This window comes from Squalius cephalus (genome assembly GCF_949319135.1).
Source record: "Squalius cephalus genome assembly, chromosome: 23".
NCBI classification, from domain to species: Eukaryota; Metazoa; Chordata; class Actinopteri; order Cypriniformes; family Leuciscidae; genus Squalius; species Squalius cephalus.
Genome location: NC_137144.1, coordinates 5580268 through 5601953, shown reverse-complemented (window position 1 = coordinate 5601953; position 21686 = coordinate 5580268). Strand labels below are relative to the sequence as shown.

The following is a 21686-nucleotide window of genomic DNA, read 5'->3' as shown; positions in this document are numbered from 1 at the left end:
ATATTTTTTGAAACTTAAAACTTAAAAACTTAATCTGCAGTGACTTTTTTTTACTGTAAATAAATGTATTTGTATTATTAGAATGTAATTTTCATTGGCATCGAAAAAAGTCATGTGATTACATAATGACACTTGAAATGCATTACTTTACTTGTTAGATCAAAAAGTAATCTGATTTCTTAATGCACTTTATTGTAATGCGTTTTTATACTCATAACATCAAAAAGTAATCTGATTACGTAATGCATGTTACTTGTAATGTGTTTCCTTACTCATAACATCAAAAAGTAATCTGATTACGTAATGCATGTTACTTGTAATGCGTTTCCTTACTCATAACATCAAAAAGTAATCTGATTATGTAATGCACGTTATTGTAATGCGTTTTCTTACTCATAACATCAAAAACCCACATAGCAAAATTGGTTTGGCCCAGTGATGGGCCACACAATCCACTTTCACTTGGCCCAAATACAGCAATGAATTACGGTACATGACTGGACCAGGTCTGGTTGCCAGAACTCGGGTCACATATGGCCCATGGCATAGCCATATCTCAGCCAAATGTATGACCATAGCTGGCCCTATTCTGGTCCTTTTTAGGACCAAACAATTGATTCTACATGTCAGCCTCAACTAAACCTTGATCTAGCCACTTCATACACACCCATGGCCCAAATGAAAAATGCCAGAAAAACAACAGTATTCTTAACAAATATTTATTGTTTCACATTTAAACGAAACAATTAGCAAAAAAAATTAGATGAATGACATGAGGCATTGTGCACACTTCAACATCTGATTCAGTTCATGAACGAGAGGCACTGTGCACACAACTCTTCAACATCTGATTCAGTTCATGATCGAGAGGCACTGTGCACACAACTCTTCAATAAACTCTTCAACATCTGATTCAGTTCATGAACGAGAGGCACTGTGCACACAACTCTTCAATAAACTCTTCAACATCTGATTCAGTTCATGAACAAGAGGCACTTTGCACACAACTCTTCAATAAACTCTTTAACATCTGATTCAGTTCATGAACGAGAGGCACTGTGCACACAACTCTTCAATAAACTCTTCAACATCTGATTCAGTTCATGAACAAGAGGCACTGTGCACACAACTCTTCAATAAACTCTTTAACATCTGATTCAGTTCATGAACGAGAGGCACTGTGCACAAAACTCTTCAACATCTGATTCAGTTCATGAACGAGAGGCACTGTGCACAAAACTCTTCAATAAACTCTTCAACATCTGATTCAGTTCATGAACAAGAGGCACTTTGCACCAAGTCGCAAGTCAGTTAACCTGTTGTACTCTCCTGACGCTCTTTTCTCTTCATTCTTTCTCTTCTGCCACCATCCCTATCCGGGGCCAGATATAGCCATCTCTTGATGGTGGAATCGATTTCCTTTTCTGTGGCCGCAGACGTCAGGTGGTTACGCCTCACAGCCGCTGAAACATACATGGTCTGAAATTAGTTTCTGTATCAAAAGAAAATATGGCTATTGGATTTTAAAGGGATAGTTCACTTTAAAATGAAAATTCTGTCATCATATACTCACCCTCAAGTTGTTTCAACCCTGTATGCTGGCATCCTTCAAAATATCTCCCATTGTGTTCAGCAGAAGAAAGAAATTCATACAGGGTTGAAATAACTTGAGGGTGACTATATGATGACAGAATTTTCATTTTAAAGTGAATATCCCTTTAAAGGACAATTACATTAAAACTGAACATAGAACCTATTGACAGACATTATGTAACATCTACACAGAGACTGTAAATTGATGCAGATCAGTAGTGAGTCTGGCACCATCCTCCTACCAGGTTCCAATATGATTCCAAGAGAAATCATGTGCAATTCAATAAGGACAGATATATGACTGCACTTTTCTTTTCTTTTTTTTATCTCGGCCTTAGTGCAATGCTATGATTGGTTCAACACAATGATTGGTTCAACACAATTTACTCAGCAGAAAATAATAAGGACATTATGAATCATGTGAACCAGTCATATCATGTACGTCTACACTTTCAATTTAAACTGGTCTATGTATGTATAGATCACACCAGAATGTCCCGGGTTCGGTTTTAGTGGAATTGTCGGTTACACTATGTTTTACGGTGTCCTTTTTACACAGTTGTAATTGTTATTTAAGAACAGAGTAAAATTATGTATCATGTACTTACTATAGTGTTAGTATTACGGTTTGGTTTAAAGTTACTGCATGTAACTATTCATAATCCACTGTTATTATTACAGTAAGTACATGTAACATGTAGCAAGGACACTGTAAAATAAAGAATAACAGAATTGTTTTTCTTCTCTCCCCCATCTACCTCCTCTACATATACCTTCTTCATGTCCCCTCCTCTCATCTTTTTCTTTCCTCATCCCCCAATTTCTCCACCCTCTCCTCTTCCTCTGCTTTTTTTCTCCCTCCCCTTTCCATCCCTCACATTTCCATCATCTCGTTCTGCTCTGCTTTTTTCCTCTACTCCCCTTGTAACCTGAATTTAAATACATTTTAATTATTCTTAAAACTTAAACCACTCTTATGGCATTAAGTAAAACTTACCAATCACAACATCCCGTAAACGCAAGCGCTGGAAACCAATTTTTCCATTTATTCCTCTCATATTGATTTTTTTGGCCAAATCGTTAGTAACCAGTCCATGCATAATCCTCCAAATGCACTCATGAACATCCACCCCACCTTTGAGAGCCAGTGCGTGTACCTGAAATCATAATGATTTTTTTTAAAAGCAATGGTTTAATACATCACGAAATGCTACGAATACTATAGGTGACACTGGTAACAGAGTTCTCTCTCTCTCTCTTTCTCTCACACACACACAAAAAAATACATTACAAATTAAATCCGTCTGTTAGAAAAGATGACCATTTAGATGTAATTTTGTCGGTATTTGTTCATCCAAGCACAAAAAGAAGCAGAAGAGAACTCAATTCAGTATTTGCGTGCATCTGAGATGTGGCTGTCTGTGTGTAAGTGCTTTGAATGTGTGCACACAGAGAAGCATCTTTACTGTTCCCACATTTAACAGGGGAAGTGCCACCACAAATAGAGTGCAAGTCTGTGGAAAACACTGAAGCTAGTCAATTTAGTTTTGATTTGTCAACATACCAACTGTTTCTGGAGGTCAGGATTACTTCGCAGTTGTTCCTCCATGTCCTGAAGAGAACTGACATCTTTAAGTGGCAAAACATTTTGAGCCAGGTCTGTCTGTGACTCATCAGTCGATTTCATACTTTGCAGGGTCTTGAAAATGATTCGCAATTGGTCCATCATCATTTCCTGGTTTGTTAAAATATTACGCAGGAGGGCTAAGAAGAAAACAAGTTTTCAGTCACTTAAATTAGGTAAAATAGACTATTTGTTGGTATTATTATTATTTCTTACTAAAACTATTCCAATGAAAATCAAATTTAAAAGTTAACATGGTAAACCATCAGGACTTCTGGAACATCACAAATTACAACATCTCAACAAAACATTCTTGAGATAATAATTTTTGGAGGTTGATGGCAAAATATCTGAAGTAATTTGCCAGAGTTTTTTTTATTACAGTTTTTCTCAATTGCTTAAACACATTTCTTGAAACTATGCCTCGTATTCTCAAAACTGTAAACACAAATCCATAACGTCTCACCCAATTCCCCAAACATCCTATTTCAGGTCAAAATGAAGCTCTAGACTCAAAACCATTCACTCTTGCTGAAAAACCAAACTTTGCCCTCAGACAGGACACACAAGCCCTCAAAATCACACACACACTACAACATAGTCTTACACACTGGTGCAATAAATTCAAAACAACATTTCCAAAACTGGTAAGTTATGTCGCTTGTGGTCCCCCCCCCCCTCCTCACAAATCTTTTCACATGAAGAACACAAAATGCCCTCCCCTTGCTGTCACACTCTGCAGTCACTCTGTGTGACTGTACGACTGCTGGCCTTTTCTTGCAAGAAAATAAACCTCATCAAATACTATTGGAAATGTTTGTCTCTTATTCAGTGATAGAATTTTGTTTGCCACCACTCCTCCCTGAAGGTTCTCGAGGTGACGGTAAAGCGACTAAAATTTGGCCTTACTCGTAGCCCAGCCTCCCTCATAGTCATACCATTGACTAAGACATGGGCAACTAGAGTGGCTTGAATTTCATCTGAGACTGCCTGTCTTCTTGCACTTGCCCTTCCTCCTCCTCATTCTTATCCCTCCTCGATCTCTTCCTTCATGTCTTTCTGGATCCATTGTTCCAAATCTCAATAAACTGATTTGGGCCCTTTTATATTTATTGAAGGATCTGATTGATGCGTGTTCAATTTTGACTCCTAGTGTTTTCATGTGGGTAATTGTGTGCTAACTGAGCTGAAGCTGTGCTGACTTGAGTGAACAATATTGAATGCTAGTGCTTTCTATATGACAACATGGTCTAAGCAATGAGAAATTAAGGGATTTGAGTGTAGAGTTTTGCAGTGTCAAAACAGGGAATAGTGTTTATAGTTTAGGGAAATGGGTGTGCTTTTTGATAAATGGCATTATGGTTTTGAAATTTTAGTTCAAAAGCCTGGTTATAGTGTTTAAGCAATCGAGAAAAACTGTAAAAACAAACTATAAAAAACATTAATATACTCACATGATTGCAAACTAGATGTCTGCTCCCTGGACTGGTGTGGCTCAGTATGTTTCAATGGGTCTGGAGAAGGTGCAGTGTGGCATGGTCTACGGATATCAGAGCTGGCATGGCATGATCTAAGAATTTCCCTGCTGGCATGATTTGGTCTACTTATCTCACTGCTGGTGTTGCTTGATGTGTGAATCTCACTGCTGGCATGCCTTAATGGACGAATCTCAGGGCTGACGTGCCTCGATGTACAGCGCTCAGTGATGGTGTGCCTGCTTGAAGATAACTTGGTGCTATAGTGCTGACTTGAATGGAGCTTATGACTGTTGAGGCCTCTTGGGTTGGGCTCAGGACTGCTATGGCCTCTTGGGTAGAGCTCAGGAGTGCTGTCGTCACTTGGGAAAAGCTCAGGACTGCTGTGGCCTCTTGGGTAGAGCTCAGGAGTGCTGTCATCACTTGGGTAAAGCTCAGGACTGCTGTGGCCTCTTCGATGGAGGTCAGGAGTCCTGTGGTCTTTTGGATGGAGATCAGCAGTGCTGTGGCCTTTTGGGTGGACCTGAGGAGCTCTGTGGCCTCTTTGGTCAAGCTTGGGGCTGTTTTGCTTTACTGGTTCTAATGCAGGACCTTTGTGCTGCCTCACGATCTTTGGAGCATTGGGCAACTTTCTGCTCAGAAGTACAAAAGATCTTAGCACTTTATCTGGTATGATAAAATAAACTATAATTTAAAATTGCAGAAGATTCTTACCCTTTCTTTGACTTTTTTTCTTTCAGAGTGCTTTCCATCTCATCATCATCCTCTCCAGGGAAAATATTGTTTTTAGGTCTAAGAACATATTCCATAAATTCAAGATATGCAATTATTAGTAAATGTTGTGCACCACCAAATAATTAAAAAATAAAATAAAACACATTCTTCCCCCTACATTCTTTTTCTTTTAAATTGAATTGGTGAGTTCCCTCCATCACTTCCAATGTCAGTGTGATCAACAGCTTGAGGAAGTTTTCTTCTAGCTTCATTGTAGTCATCTGGGTAAGTAATTTTAAGTAATACATGAGGGTTTTAGTAATACATAACATAAGTTCAGTTTATAGGAAGAAGTGAAAGAATGTTACTTACGGGATGTGAATATAATTCTGGCCTTATGGGGCTTCCATTCATCTCCAGGACATTCTTGCAATTTTACAGCTTTTGCTATATCAATTTTATTTGGAGGCCACATGCACTCTCCATTTTTTATCCAGATGGAAGGCACAACTTCTACCTCATTGGTGTTGTCAAAAACAACTATGTGAAACATCTAAAGATAAAACAAATCAAAACATACTCTTTAGCCTACTGAACAACTATGTGAAACATCTAAAGATAAAACAAATCAAAACATACTCTTTAGCCACTGAAATACTAAACTAAAGGGCTATTTGTCTCAATGCAATAGTGGAACAACAACAAATCGGTTTTGGAATGGTAATCTCACAAACTTCTGGGGCTTATTTCGAATCATGAAACTTTTGATGTTAGTAGAGAGGTTGGAAACAACATAAATTCCCAGCTCTCTTGAGTCGATAGGATATGTAAAGAAGTGTTCCACCTGTTTATATTCATTGGCCACAATGTACACTACTCCTTTATCCTCAACAATGTTCTGGACCAACACCAACTTGTTTTCAATTTTGATGCAACAATCTCTCTCTTTGACCTTCACAACTACATCATCTGAAACAAGCACTTTATATTGACGAACTTGTCGTGAGAAGCATTCTGGCACTGGCCCATCCATGTGCTCATTTTCCAGTTTTTGAGTTGCCTCTTTAACGTTAGGACTGTAGCTGTCATTTTCCATCTCTGATAATCTGCGCATCACCTGAGTCAAAGGATTAAGTGTCCCTCGAACCAATTTTTTAAGTTTTCCTAAGAAATTTTCAAAGGGAAATGCTGATATAAGGTCTAAATTGCCATGAACTTTGACATCTTCACTGAGATGCACCAGACCATGAATATTGTAAACCAAAAACTCTTCACCGTAAAGCTGGCCAAAGTGTTCAACGAATGACACCAACAGAGTTTTAGCAAAGTCATTCAACTCCAAACAATATTTTGGACTTGCCAAAATGTACACACACTGTAACAAATTTCTGTAGTTTTCACAGCATTATTACTGTAAAATCAGCAAAAGCTTACTGTAGAATCTGTATACAGCATGTTACTGTAGATCTGCAAAGCATCATGGTCAATTTTCAATGGCGGGTAAATTCTACAGTAAACATATTTTTTCTGTGAATCACAATACAGCAATTTCTAGAGGATTTTTTTTTTTTTCAGCCATGGAAAGCTGAAAAGCTACGAGATTACACATTTTTATCGGAATTTTAACTTCAGAAAGGTAACTTTGATGATTTATTTCCACAGTTTACTCTTGTTAAGTTACCTATTTGTTTAACTTTAAGAGTGCACCGAGAGAGAGAAGTACCGAGCGGCCCACTTCCTAGTAAACTCGTGTCTTGTGTGCATTTTATTACCAAAAAAAAAAAATCGATATATATTTGCGCATAATTTCGATAGATTTTCTAATCTGGCAACATTCGATAACGTCATCATGAATAAAAATTAAATTGGAATTAATCTGTTGTGATGTAACGTTATCTGTTGGTGCGCTAGCCGGAAATATGATCCCGTACACTTGGATAATTTTTCTCTTGCTTGCTGAAGTCAACTGTCACCGCCGACGAGTCGACGACACTGCGTGCGCGTGAAGCACTGAAGCCAGCCGACTCCCGACAGAAAACGCAGCTAGAGGTAAGACTTAACACATTTTTCATAGGATTATGATTTTTCTGAACCTCATCGCATTGCAGAAAAGAGATTGTTGATAGCCTAATTTGAAGCGCCATTCCCGACATGTGTGAGCATATTACGTTAGCTGCTACAAAAGATTTGTCTTATCTGCAACATTACATTTATAACGTCTTCAGTTTGATTAAAGAGTACGTTTAGCATTGTTGAATAAAATTAATTTGTAATTATGTATGTGTTGGTGCGGTAACGTTAGCTATTTGAATAATCTCACTCGGTTTTTTTTTTTTTTTTTGCCTGCTGCTAACGTTGCCGCCAGAGGAATCAGACATTTAAGCGGGCCGAGTCAAAAGAAAACGCAGCCACAAAACTTAATTAAAATACGACATTTTAAAGGATAACTTTAAAGTTATTTCCTCCCCCAACCTTCACCAACTTCATCGCTTGCAGAGGGTAAAGTTAGCCTAACTTACACTGTTGGTAGCCTAATTTGAAGTGCCATTCTCGACTTGTGGGAGAATACTGTATGTATTAATATTGTTCTTATCTGGCAACATTACATTTATAACGTCTTCAGTTTGATTAAAGAGTACGTTTAGCATTGTTGAATAAAATGAATTTGTAATTATGTATGTATATGTTGGTGCGGTAACGTTAGCTATTTGAATAATCTCACTCGGTTTTTTTTTTTTTTTTTGCCTGCTGCTAACGTTGCCGCCAGAGGAATCAGACATTTAAGCGGGCCGAGTCAAAAGAAAACGCAGCCACAAAACTTTTAATTAAAACACGACATTTTAAAGGATAACTTTAAAATTATTTCCTCCCCCAACCTTCATCAACTTCATCGCTTGCAGAGGGTAAAGTTAGCCTAACTTACATTGTTGGTAGCCTAATTTGAAGTGCCATTCTCGATTTGTGGGAGAATACTGTATGTATTAATATTGTTCTTATCTGGCAACATTACATTTATAACGTCTTCAAGTTTGTTAAGGAGTAACGTTAGCTTTGTTGAATAAAAATTTATTTGAAATTGTGTATTAATGTATGTGTTGGCGCGGAAGCCGTTTGAAAAATCACTCGGTTTTTTTTTTTTTTTTTTTGCTTGCTAAACTTGGCGCCTAAAGAATCAGACATTTAAGCGGGACGGCTGATTCGAAAGTTTTATTCATTCGAGAGTTTTATTAATGACTCGTGAAAGCATAATAATATACTCGCACTGTATTAAGATTTTTCGAGATCTTACTCTTTCTTTTATTTACCATTTGGTTCTTTTCTTTCAGGTTGCAGCAAAGACAAGGCCTCAGCAATCGTTCCAGGTACATAAGTGACATGAACTAGTATGCATACAATGTTTTTCAAATGCAAACAATGTTGTTTCTCTTCGGACACAATCCCTAGATATGTCAAACATGTTAAAGTGCACAGAAACCGTGCAAACTTCAGGTATCCATGTGGGATTTCGAAATGTCCTTGTAATTTCAAGACATTTTGTGCGTTACAGACACACATGTACCGAAATCACTCAAAACATAAACCAGCTAGATCTCAGAAGTGTGTGAATTTGAATTGTCAGGTTGAGGAATGCACTTTCAAATCTTCACATCTTTCAAGTCTCTGTGAGCATTTAAATATGCATATTAGGGATGGGGAAAAGATTGTTTGCCCTATCAGCACTTGTCAGAAGCTCTTCAGTGTCAGATCCTCATTCACCTCACATTTAAGCAGGAAACATGCAAAGGATTTGGTAGCATGTAGAGATGGAGGTGTAAACAGTGATGATGCAGCTATGCATGATGATGCTGTTGAGATGGGAAATGATGACATGACTGAGACTATAGAATTTCCTGAGGTTGGTAATTATTCAGGAGATGTTGAGAGAGACAGGAATGTTTTTCTTACCAATTTGGCCCTTTTTTACTTGAGAATGCAAGCAAAGATGCTTTTACCTGCTTCCACAATATCCACTCTGATAGAAGAGTTTCAAGAACTATGCACAAATGCAATGTCACAGATGTTTGTTCGACTTCGTGAAGAACTGTCAAACCTTGACATTCCTGATGAAAGGATTTTTAATATCATAGATGGTCTGTCAAAAGATAACTTATTAAAGATGTATAATGAGGGCATGTTCAGATCAGATGCAACCAGGAAGACATATTTTAAGAACAATTTCCATTATATTGAGCCCATACAGGTTCATCTTGGTTTTGATGCTTCTGGTAAAGAACGATTTTGCCAGTATGTCCCAGTGAAAGACACTCTAAAAGCCCTGTTGAACCTGCCATCAGTGAGAGAGCAATATAATGTGTCAAAAATGCACTTGCCAGAAGATCCAAATGTGCTTGAGGATGTGAGAGATGGTAAGACTTTCAAAGAAAATAGCCTTTTACAAGAGTTTCCTTCTTCAGTTTCTGTTATCTTGTATCAAGATGCATTTGAAGTAGTGAATCCTCTTGGATCTGGCAAAAAGAAACACAAGCTCCTAGCTGTGTATATGACACTGAGTGAGATATTGCCACATAACAGGTCATCCATTGACCCAATGCAATTAGTCATGCTGTGCAGGGAGTCTGATTATCAGTTTTTTGGACAAGAGAAAGTTTTCTCCTCCCTTGTGAAAGACTTAAAAGACATTGAGCAATCTGGTATTACTTTGGAAACAGGCCAGACTGTGAAGGGGGTAGTAATTGCAATTGCAGGTGACAACCTGGGGTCGCATTCACTTGGAGGTTTTACTGAGAATTTCAGCAAGAGCAAAAACTTCTGTAGATACTGCCTTATAGCCAGAGACAGATTTGTAAACGAACCTACTAAGCTAGGCCCAGCAAGGACAGTAGAAAACTACAGGAGCAGTGTGGCGAAGTTGTCTATGGGATCTGAAAACTGTGTAGATGGAGTAAAAAAAGACTCAGTTTTCAATTCTTTACAGCATTTCCATGTATGCCAACCAGGACTTCCTCCATGTCTTGGTCATGATCTTTTCGAAGGGATTGTATCTGTGGATCTTCAACTGTATCTTAAACATCTTGTGGCCATTGGGAAGCACTTCACATTTGTGCAGTTGAATAGGATGGTCTCTCAACTTAAGTTCAAAGGTAGTGATGCTAATAACCGACCTTGTGTGATTAGAGCTGATGGAGAGAAATTGGGAGGAAGTGCAGCACAGAACTGGTGCTTGTTGCGTCTTCTCCCTATCCTTGTTGGTAAACGTATCAAGAATCCACTTGAAGATCAAGTTTGGCAGTTGTGCCTCAAGCTGAGGGAGATAGTAGAACTTGTCTGTGCTCCCAAAATCCATACCAATCAAGTAGCCTATCTGAAGCTACTTGTTGAGGAATATTTGGAGTCTAGAGCAGCTATTTTTTCAGACAGACCATTAAAGCCAAAACACCACTTCCTCCTTCACTATCCAGACCTTATAATTAAATTTGGCCCTCTTATTCGCCTCTGGACACTCCGCTTCGAAAGCAAGCACACATATTTTAAGCAGTGTGCACGGAAGCTCCATAATTTCAAAAACCTATGTAGCACTTTGGCAGAAAGGCACCAATTACTACAGGCCTATTTACACTCAGGGAGCTTTTTTCCAGGCATTCTTCAAGTAGGCCAAGCCAATGAATTTGATGATCAAATGTACAATGTTGCCATTCAAGAAGCTGTAAGACTAAGTGGTATTAAGAAACAAAACACAGTAGAAACAGTTTCTGCCACATACAAGGGAACTACCTACAGGAAAGGAATGGCTGTACTTCTCAATGTTAATGACAGGGGTCATGAGCTTGGTAGGATTGTTGTTCTTCTGGTCAGTGAGGAGAAGGTTCATTTTGTTTGTGAAAAGTCTCAATCAGTGCCAGCCTTGGATCTTGGTGTTCACATCTTGCAGCATGACACACAGAAACATTATGTTTGCGTTAGTGTGGACACCCTTGCTGATTATTACCCACTTCCAGTTTACAACTTTGATCACCTTGATGTTTTTGTGCTTCATCATTCTGTTTTTTCAGGTGAAGTATAATGGAAGCCAGCATTAAAAGTGTCCTCTCCTATCTGGAAAATGAGTCACTGGAAAAGATTCTACAACATTTGTCAAGCATTGGGGTTAGGACAGCTGATGACATGGAATTCATAAAAGAAGATGATTTGAAACACCTCCTGACACCAGTGGACTGCAGGAAACTACTGCATGCCTTCAAAAGAAGAGGTAAATTGTGGTATTAAAATTATATTTCACCAAAAAATTTAAATTGTCATCAATTACTCACTCATGTCGTTCCAAACCCATAAGTAGTTTGTTCATATTTAGAACACAAAATGAAGATATTTAAAATTTTCTGTTCCTTCATTGAAATTCTGCTTACCCAAAACTTATAAAGCTTCATGCTTCAAAACTTAAAATAAATCCAGATATATGGGGTAGTTCAATTTAAGTATTCTGAGGAGACACACTGGCTTTATAGTTAACGGATTTAATTTAGAATTTTATTCACCTATAAACGTTAACTAATGAACATACAGCACTCAAAATTTGTAAACATAAGCTCAACTGTACTTGCTTGATGCATGATAACAAACCTTCATGCTCCATGTTTGGTGATCAATGTTTTTATGTGAATAAAAGCCTAAATTAAACACATTAAGTGATTTGTTATTACTTTAATAATTTCAGTTAAATAATGAAATCCGTTTAAAAAATACAATGCATATGAATTCCAAAACCAGCAGTCATACAATATTGACTATACACATTTATTAGATACAGCTATGTAAAAAGTTTTTGACAAGATGTATATGTTTTCGTAAAAGCCTTGAATTATTGTGATAGCTACTCCATGCTTTTTCTATTTTAGATACACAGCACAACACGCAGCAACATGACTGTACCATGGAAACTTCTGCTGAACCTGACTATTTTTTGACTTTAACACCTGTACCTTATCCTGAAACCTCACCCAATTCAGAGCTTGTATTGGAACCTTCAAGCCATGTTTCTGTGCAGAATAGCACTTGGGTTTCAACATTTTCTGTGCCGTGGGAGAAAACACATGAAAGCTTGAGAAGGTGTCTTGCACAGAGGAAACGACCAAAAGCTGCAGATAGACGGCATATGGTGAGAGTCATTGCAGAAGCAATAAGACAGGTTTGCTTGAACCCCCCATTCAGGCAGTGTGCTGAACTGGCTAAGAGCATTGTGGATAAATATCCTGAGTCTTTTGAAGACCGAACAGAAGAGGGAGAACAGCTTGGCAATGGATATTACACTTTAAGCAAACAACTGAGGATAAGGATCGATTTTTTAAACAGAGACAATACCCTAACACGACTTCGAAAACCAAAACGAATGGTCCCTGCCGTGGATGAAGACCTGCCTGGACCATCAAGAAAGTGTGCCAAAACTGATAGCTATGGCTGTGTCAAATGGCAGCCATCACAGCTGCCTGAAGGTGAAAATAGAGAGTCTCTCTATGAGAAGAAAATAGAGTTAATGACTATTTATTCCAAGGAGGGACAAAGAGGTGCAGACCAGAAGCGAGTCAATGATCTCATGACATTACTGTATGAGCAACAGCGTCGTGACATTAATGCAACTCCTTCACCAACCCTGTCAGATTTACAGAATGAGTGGCCATTTCTCTTCATCCAGAAGTTTTTACTACAGCACTTCTGCACATTGACAGGAATTGAGCTGGAATCAAGACTACGAGAATCACTTGCTGGCAAAGGGAAAAGAGTGCTACAATATTTCAATAGTCAACTTTTGAAATGGAACAAGGAAGTGAAGGCAGTCCTTCATGGCATCGAGAGACAGATGGAAGACATGGATCCTGGACTTTCTGCAATTGTAGTCATGATTGCTTACTTCAAAGAAAAGGAAGAAGCTGTTTTCCTCTTGGCTGATGCAAGTATTTTTTGTACAGTATTGCCACACACTTTCTCTTATGAATATTGTACTTGTGATTTCTAAAAGTGTTTTTTCTGTTTATTTTGTGTTACAGGAAACTTCCACCCAAGCAGACATTGAGGCCCAGATTTCCCTGCCAAGCACTCCAAGGCTCATCATGCTCGGTAAGATCCCACACACACACACACACACACACACACACACACACACTCACTGTCCCTCGCTCACTCACTAGCGCTCACTCACTCGTGCACACACATACACTCACTCACTTACTTGCGCTCACTCACTCGCGCACACACACACACACACTCACTCACTCGAGCACGCACACACTCACTCACTCGTGCACACACATACACTCACTCACTTACTTGCGCTCACTCACTCGCGCACACACACACACACACTCACTCACTCGAGCACGCACTCACTCACTCGTGCACACACATACACTCACTCACTTACTTGCGCTCACTCACTCGCGCACACACACACACACACACACACTCACTCACTCGAGCACGCACACACTCACTCACTCGTGCACACACATACACTCACTCACTTACTTGCGCTCACTCACTCGCGCACACACACACACACACACTCACTCACTCGAGCACGCACACACTCACTCACTCGCGCACACACACACTCACTCGAGCACGCACACACTCGAGCACGCACACACTCGCACACACACACTCACTGTCCCTCGCTCACTTACTTGCACTCACTCACACACACACACTCACTGTCCCTCGCTCACTTACTCACTTGCACACACACACTCGCGCACACACACTCACTGTCCCTCGCTCACTTACTCACTTGCACACACACACTCGCGCACACACACTCACTGTCCCTCGCTCACTCACGCTCACACACACTCACTGTCCCTCGCTCACTGGCGCGCACACACACTCACTGTTGCTCGCACTCTCACTCACTCGCGCGCACACACACACTGTCCCTCGCTCACTCACTAGCGCTCACTCACTCGTGCACACACACATACACTCACTCACTTACTTGCGCTCACTCACTCGCGCGCGCGCACACACACTCACTCGAGCACGCACACACTTGCACACACACACTCACTGTTCCTCGCTCACTTACTCACTTGCACACACACACACACACTCCCGCACACTCACTGTCCCTCGCTCACACACACTCACTGTCCCTCGCTCACTGGCGCGCACACACACTCACTGTTGCTCGCACTCTCACTCACTCGCGCGCACACACACACACTGTCCCTCGCTCACTCACTAGCGCTCACTCACTCGTGCACACACTCGTGCACACACATACACTCACTCACTTACTTGCGCTCACTCACTCGCGCACACACACACACACACACACACACACTCACTCGAGCATGCACACACTCGCACACACACACTCACTGTCCCTCGCTCACTTACTCACTTGCACACACACACACTCGAGCACACACTCACTGTCCCTCGCTCACTCACGCTCACACACACTCGCTCACTGGCGCGCACACACACACACTGTCCCTCGCTCACTCACTAGCGCTCACTCACTTGCGCACACACACACACACTCACTCACTCGAGCACGCACACACTCGCACACACACACTCACTGTTCCTCGCTCACTTACTCACTTGCACACACACACACTCCCGCACACTCACTGTCCCTCGCTCACACACACTCACTGTCCCTCGCTCACTCACGCTCACACACACTCGCTCACTGACGCGCACACACACTCACTGTTGCTCGCACTCTCACTCACTCGCACACACACACACACACACACTCACTCGAGCATGCACACACTCGCACACACACACTCACTGTCCCTCGCTCACTTACTCACTTGCACACACACACACTCGCGCACACACACTCACTGTCCCTCGCTCACGCCCACACACACTCGCTCACTGACGCGCACACACACTCACACTCACTGTTGCTCGCACTCTCACTCACTCACACACATACTCACTCGAGCACGCAAACACTCGCACACACACACTCACTGTTCCTCGCTCACTTACTCACTTGCACACACACACACTCCCGCACACTCACTGTCCCTCGCTCACACACACTCACTGTCCCTCGCTCACTCACGCTCACACACACTCGCTCACTGCGCGCACACACACTCACTGTTGCTCGCACTCTCACTCACTCGCACACACACACACTCGCACACACACACTCACTGTCCCTCGCTCACTTACTCAATTGCACGCACACACTCGCGCACACACACACTCACTGTCCCTCGCTCACACACACACACACACACACACACACACTCACTGTCCCTCGCTCACTCACTAGCGCTCACTCACTCGTGCACACACATACACTCACTCACTTACTTGCGCTCACTCACTCGCGCACACACACACACACACACTCACTCACTCGAGCACGCACACACTCACTCACTCGTGCACACACATACACTCACTCACTTACTTGCGCTCACTCACTCGCGCACACACACACTCACTCACTCGAGCACGCACACACTCACTCACTCGTGCACACACATACACTCACTCACTTACTTGCGCTCACTCACTCGCGCACACACACACACACACACACACTCACTCATTCGAGCACGCACACACTCACTCACTCGTGCACACACATACACTCACTCACTTACTTGCGCTCACTCACTCGCGCACACACACACACACACACTCACTCACTCGAGCACGCACACACTCACTCACTCGCGCACACACACACTCACTCGAGCACGCACACACTCGAGCACGCACACACTCGCACACACACACTCACTGTCCCTCGCTCACTTACTTGCACTCACTCACACACACACACTCACTGTCCCTCGCTCACTTACTCACTTGCACACACACACTCGCGCACACACACTCACTGTCCCTCGCTCACTCACGCTCACACACACTCACTGTCCCTCGCTCACTGGCGCGCACACACACTCACTGTTGCTCGCACTCTCACTCACTCGCGCGCACACACACACTGTCCCTCGCTCACTCACTAGCGCTCACTCACTCGTGCACACACACATACACTCACTCACTTACTTGCGCTCACTCACTCGCGCGCGCGCACACACACTCACTCGAGCACGCACACACTTGCACACACACACTCACTGTTCCTCGCTCACTTACTCACTTGCACACACACACACACACTCCCGCACACTCACTGTCCCTCGCTCACACACACTCACTGTCCCTCGCTCACTGGCGCGCACACACACTCACTGTTGCTCGCACTCTCACTCACTCGCGCGCACACACACACACTGTCCCTCGCTCACTCACTAGCGCTCACTCACTCGTGCACACACATACACTCACTCACTTACTTGCGCTCACTCACTCGCGCACACACACACACACACACACACACACTCACTCGAGCATGCACACACTCGCACACACACACTCACTGTCCCTCGCTCACTTACTCACTTGCACACACACACACTCGAGCACACACTCACTGTCCCTCGCTCACTCACGCTCACACACACTCGCTCACTGGCGCGCACACACACACACTGTCCCTCGCTCACTCACTAGCGCTCACTCACTTGCGCACACACACACACACTCACTCACTCGAGCACGCACACACTCGCACACACACACTCACTGTTCCTCGCTCACTTACTCACTTGCACACACACACACTCCCGCACACTCACTGTCCCTCGCTCACACACACTCACTGTCCCTCGCTCACTCACGCTCACACACACTCGCTCACTGACGCGCACACACACTCACTGTTGCTCGCACTCTCACTCACTCGCACACACACACACACACACACTCACTCGAGCATGCACACACTCGCACACACACACTCACTGTCCCTCGCTCACTTACTCACTTGCACACACACACACTCGCGCACACACACTCACTGTCCCTCGCTCACGCTCACACACACTCGCTCACTGACGCGCACACACACTCACACTCACTGTTGCTCGCACTCTCACTCACTCACACACACACTCACTCGAGCACGCAAACACTCGCACACACACACTCACTGTTCCTCGCTCACTTACTCACTTGCACACACACACACTCCCGCACACTCACTGTCCCTCGCTCACACACACTCACTGTCCCTCGCTCACTCACGCTCACACACTCGCTCACTGGCGCGCACACACACTCACTGTTGCTCGCACTCTCACTCACTCGCACACACACACACTCGCACACACACACTCGCACACACACACTCACTGTCCCTCGCTCACTTACTCAATTGCACGCACAGTCGCACACACTCGCGCACACACACACTCACTGTCCCTCGCTCACTCACGCTCACACACACTCGCTCACTGGCGCGCACACACACTCACTGTTGCTCGCACTCTCACTCACTCGCGCACACACACACACACACACACACACACTGTTGCTGGCACTCTCACTCACTCGCGCACACACACTCACTGTTGCTCGCACTCTCACTCACTCGCGCACACACACACACACACACACACACACACACACACACTCACTGTTGCTCGCACTCTCACTCACTCACTCGCGCACATACTCAACCCATTGTGGAGGACCGTTAAAAAATAAAACATTCTAGTCTTTCTGTCGTGATGTCGTGAAGCATCGCAGACGTGACGTAGGTTGTCGCCCACTATGGCACACTATACGAGATAGTCTACAAATTCTACACTGTGCATACATGTGCAGGCACACTACCTGGCTGTTCATTAGAGGATGTTATGAAAGTGATCTGTGTAGCAAAGTTTTTTTGCCAAACAGTAAACCATATCAGATTGAATGATGTGCAATGTCAACTTAATTTTTTCAGGAGAGTCCATTCTGGGGGCAAAAAAGTGGATGCTTTCCATCGAGGGCAGAGTTGTCCTCCAACTGAGTGACTGTTCCGAATTCACTTCTGCTCTTGCTGTCCTTTTTGCATCATACTATGTATTTAACATGGAATATCCTGAGGAGGCAGCCACTACATTAGAATTTATCCAGAGGTAAGCACTTATTTGTTGTTGATATATTTTTGACTAGGAATGGGAACAAATATTTGAGTACTCATTCTTTAACCACCTACCCGACTAGTAAAATACTTCTCAAAGTGTTTATTTGGTTTATATGGACTGTTGTGTAATTGTTAAACATCAAACTTTTATTTTAACTCACCATGCAAATGGTAGAAAAGTAAGCACAGCTAGTCTACAGTCAAAATTTCATGGACATCACATTTTCTTTTCTTAACTTTAATACTAAAGTACTTGGTTTTTAGAGTACTTGACTTCTAAATTACTCAAAGTTCCCATCTCTACTCTTCACACTTCTATAAATGTGCTCACTGTAATCTGTAGTACACTCCAATGCTGCAGCAAGTCCCTCTATCAGGGTTCCCCGCGGGGTCTTAAAAAGTAAAAAATTCTGAACTTTAAATTTAAGTCCTTAAAACCACTTAAAAACCGGCCAGATTGTCATCCGCAGTCTTACATTTAATTTAGTCAGGTCTTAAAAAGGTTTTACCCTCGTTCATTTCCAGAAATGCTGGCCGCAGAAAGTTATTACAAAGTAGCAAAAAAGTATCGAGTTGTAGCCTACAAAGCGGAGCTCTAGAGCAGGGGTCTCCAACACGTCGCTTGCGTGCTACCAATAGCTCATGGCCTGATTTGAGGTAGCTCGCCAGAGGCCGTTCACATTCTTATGACAGGTTTTTTTTTTTTTTTCTTGGATAGAGTAATGCATGATGTTTTTATTTACAGATTCTTCATCAGGATAAATCCGGAGCACAGCAAGTGCAATTCGAAGGTCCAGATTAGCAGAAGAACTGGGAAGGTGGTCCAAAGAAAAAACGAGTCCCTCAATCCACACGTGGCATCGTTCATCAGGGACTTCATTGAGTATGACTGGAAGAACAACTAATACCAGGTGAGACTGTTAATTGTTAACTTGAATACTCTGAGTTATTGTCATTCTAAATCCCACTTTTAACCCCAGGTAAAGGAACATTTAAAAAATTGTAATTTAGAAATTGGGTTATCAGCGCTTTTTACCAGGGGCTGCGTGTTGTGCTGTGTATCTAAAATAGAAAAAGCATGGAGTAGCTATCACAATAATTCAAGGCTTTTACGAAAACATATACATCTTGTCAAAAACTTTAGCTAAATATGTGTTCTATATTACATATTTATTATATTTTTACTTATATCATTAAATAAAGTTGTTATTATAAAAAAAAACGCATTATATTTAATTATTTTTAACCTTATAGGTATAGCGGAGGATTTTTTACTTCCGGGTGGGTGACCTATACTATTGGTCCTCCTAATTGTCAATCATTCTGGTGAATCAATCAAACTTTTCAAAAAGTGGAGAGGGCGGGTCTTATCTAAAATTCGGAAAGATCCTCTGCTATACCTTTAAATAATAGCCTACTACCAGCTGATAGGGCTTTCTGTATGTTTACAGCATTAGGTGAGTTGGGTTTTTTTTCTTGAGAAAAATTAAGGCCTATCTTGTGTGTAGCCTACCTAATATTTATCCAAATGAGTCAATATTAAATAAAATCACAATAATTGAATTGAAATAATAAAAAATCGTAGCTTACCAGATATTGTACCATGTAAACATTGTAACATGTTGTCACTAAACCTAATAAAATTCAGTTTAGTTACTAAAATGTTAGTGACAATCACAATACACTTATTGTGATGCCATTTTTTTTTACAATAATTTTTTTTATGTATTTTAATTTTCTGTGCATAATTTATTTTGTTAAACTACATAAATGCCATTATCTGTACCGTATCCCAACTGTTACAATAAAACATCAGTTGAGCAATATAACATGCATTTTTATTCAGTATATAAGCAATATTTTGCTTTTTATGTTAAAGACACTATTGATACCGTGAGAAATTTACATTCTCAGGAAAATAGCCGCTTATCAGTTAATCGTTAATCGATCGATAAGGTCTATCAACTAATGATTAATGAATTAATCGATAATTTGCAACCCTAGTTTTGGTTTATAGAGAAGTGGACATTGTATTACATGTTGATTGGCTTAATTAAATGATCCAATCAAACTTTTATATATATTGTCATCAACCCATCTGTCTTGCTTATAAACTTTTCCATTAATAATTAATTTCTTCCACTGCAGGGTAGAAGACTCCAGCCCATGATGTTGACTAGTTCAGGCCGGGTAGAAGTCTCCAGCCCATGATGTTGACTAGTTCAGGCCGGGTAAAAGACTCCAGCCCATGATGTTGACTAGTTCAGGCCGGGTAAAAGACTCCAGCCCATGATGTTGACTAGTTCAGGCCGGGTAAAAGACTCCAGCCCATGATGTTGACTAGTTCAGGCCGGGTAAAAGACTCCAGCCCATGATGTTGACTAGTTCAGGCCGGGTAAAAGACTCCAGCCTATGATGTTGACTAGTTCAGGCCCTGTTTTTTAAGGAAAAATAAAGTTCTGGGAGAAAACAACATTCAGGGACCAAATTCTATTGTTCAAAATCCTGCTGTTTTTAAATCATTTAATTTGTCTTTTATACCTTCTAATTGAAAAAAAAATAAATGTTTTTTTACTATGCTATTTTTATTTTATGAATTTCGAAATTTAAATTGTGAAAAGTTGTCAATAAATGGCATTTTTGTGACAAAAACAGTGTCTTCATTTTACAGCACACAAAATTAATGCAGTAATCCCTATTACAGTAGTAAAATATGTGGGGTGATGAAACACAGTACTGTGATTATTACTGTAAAAAAGTTTACAGTATTTTTTAAAGTTACTGTGATTAAGTTTACAGTAAGCGTACTGTGAAATGAACTACAGCAACTTACTTGCTAATTGCTGCCAGCAAGTTGCTGTAAATTTCACAGTATTCTTTTTACAGTGCACCTACTGACAACAGCATGAAGTTGTCATAGATCTGAGGCTGTAGAACACCCTTCAGCACAACTGGACCAGTGTACAACAAGAATTGGCGTAGTTCAGTGGCTTTCCACCTACATCGTTCAACCAGAGCCCGTGGCCTTCGAGCAAACTCGCTTGGTATGTAATTTCTCAGTGCAAGAAGTCTATCTGAAACCATGGAAGCTTGACTAGATGAAATGCGACAGTGCAAGGGGCCAGTGGTGCTGATCCACAAGTCTAAGAGACGCCTCATTACACCCAGACAAACAAGATGCATATAATCATATGGAAAACAAGTGATCATGTCAATGCCAACCTCTGTAAAAGGTGAGTGTTGGACATGGTGTTCTTCATCTGTTTCTTGCCTA

At 41.6% G+C, this 21686-nt stretch overlaps 1 protein-coding gene and 2 long non-coding RNA genes across 4 annotated transcripts in view; 2 read left to right on the top strand and 1 right to left on the bottom strand.

Annotated features, from left to right (window-relative positions):
- Positions 1-21686, top strand: part of LOC307151409 (histone H4) — a 116687-nt gene that overhangs the window by 51939 nt on the left and 43062 nt on the right. The window lies entirely within an intron of this gene.
- Positions 1306-4884, bottom strand: LOC307151495. Its single transcript, XR_013819889.1, has 3 exons — positions 4672-4884; positions 3158-3357; positions 1306-1463 (listed from the first exon to the last, which is right to left on the bottom strand). It is a non-coding gene; the product is annotated as an uncharacterized lncRNA (long non-coding RNA).
- On the top strand, positions 7140-20676 carry LOC307151259. Of its 2 annotated transcripts, XR_013819856.1 has the most exons (5): positions 7140-7455; positions 8733-8768; positions 13446-13515; positions 19158-19323; positions 20561-20676. It is a non-coding gene; the product is annotated as an uncharacterized lncRNA (long non-coding RNA). The 2 variants fall into 2 exon arrangements; XR_013819855.1 differs by lacking the exon at positions 13446-13515.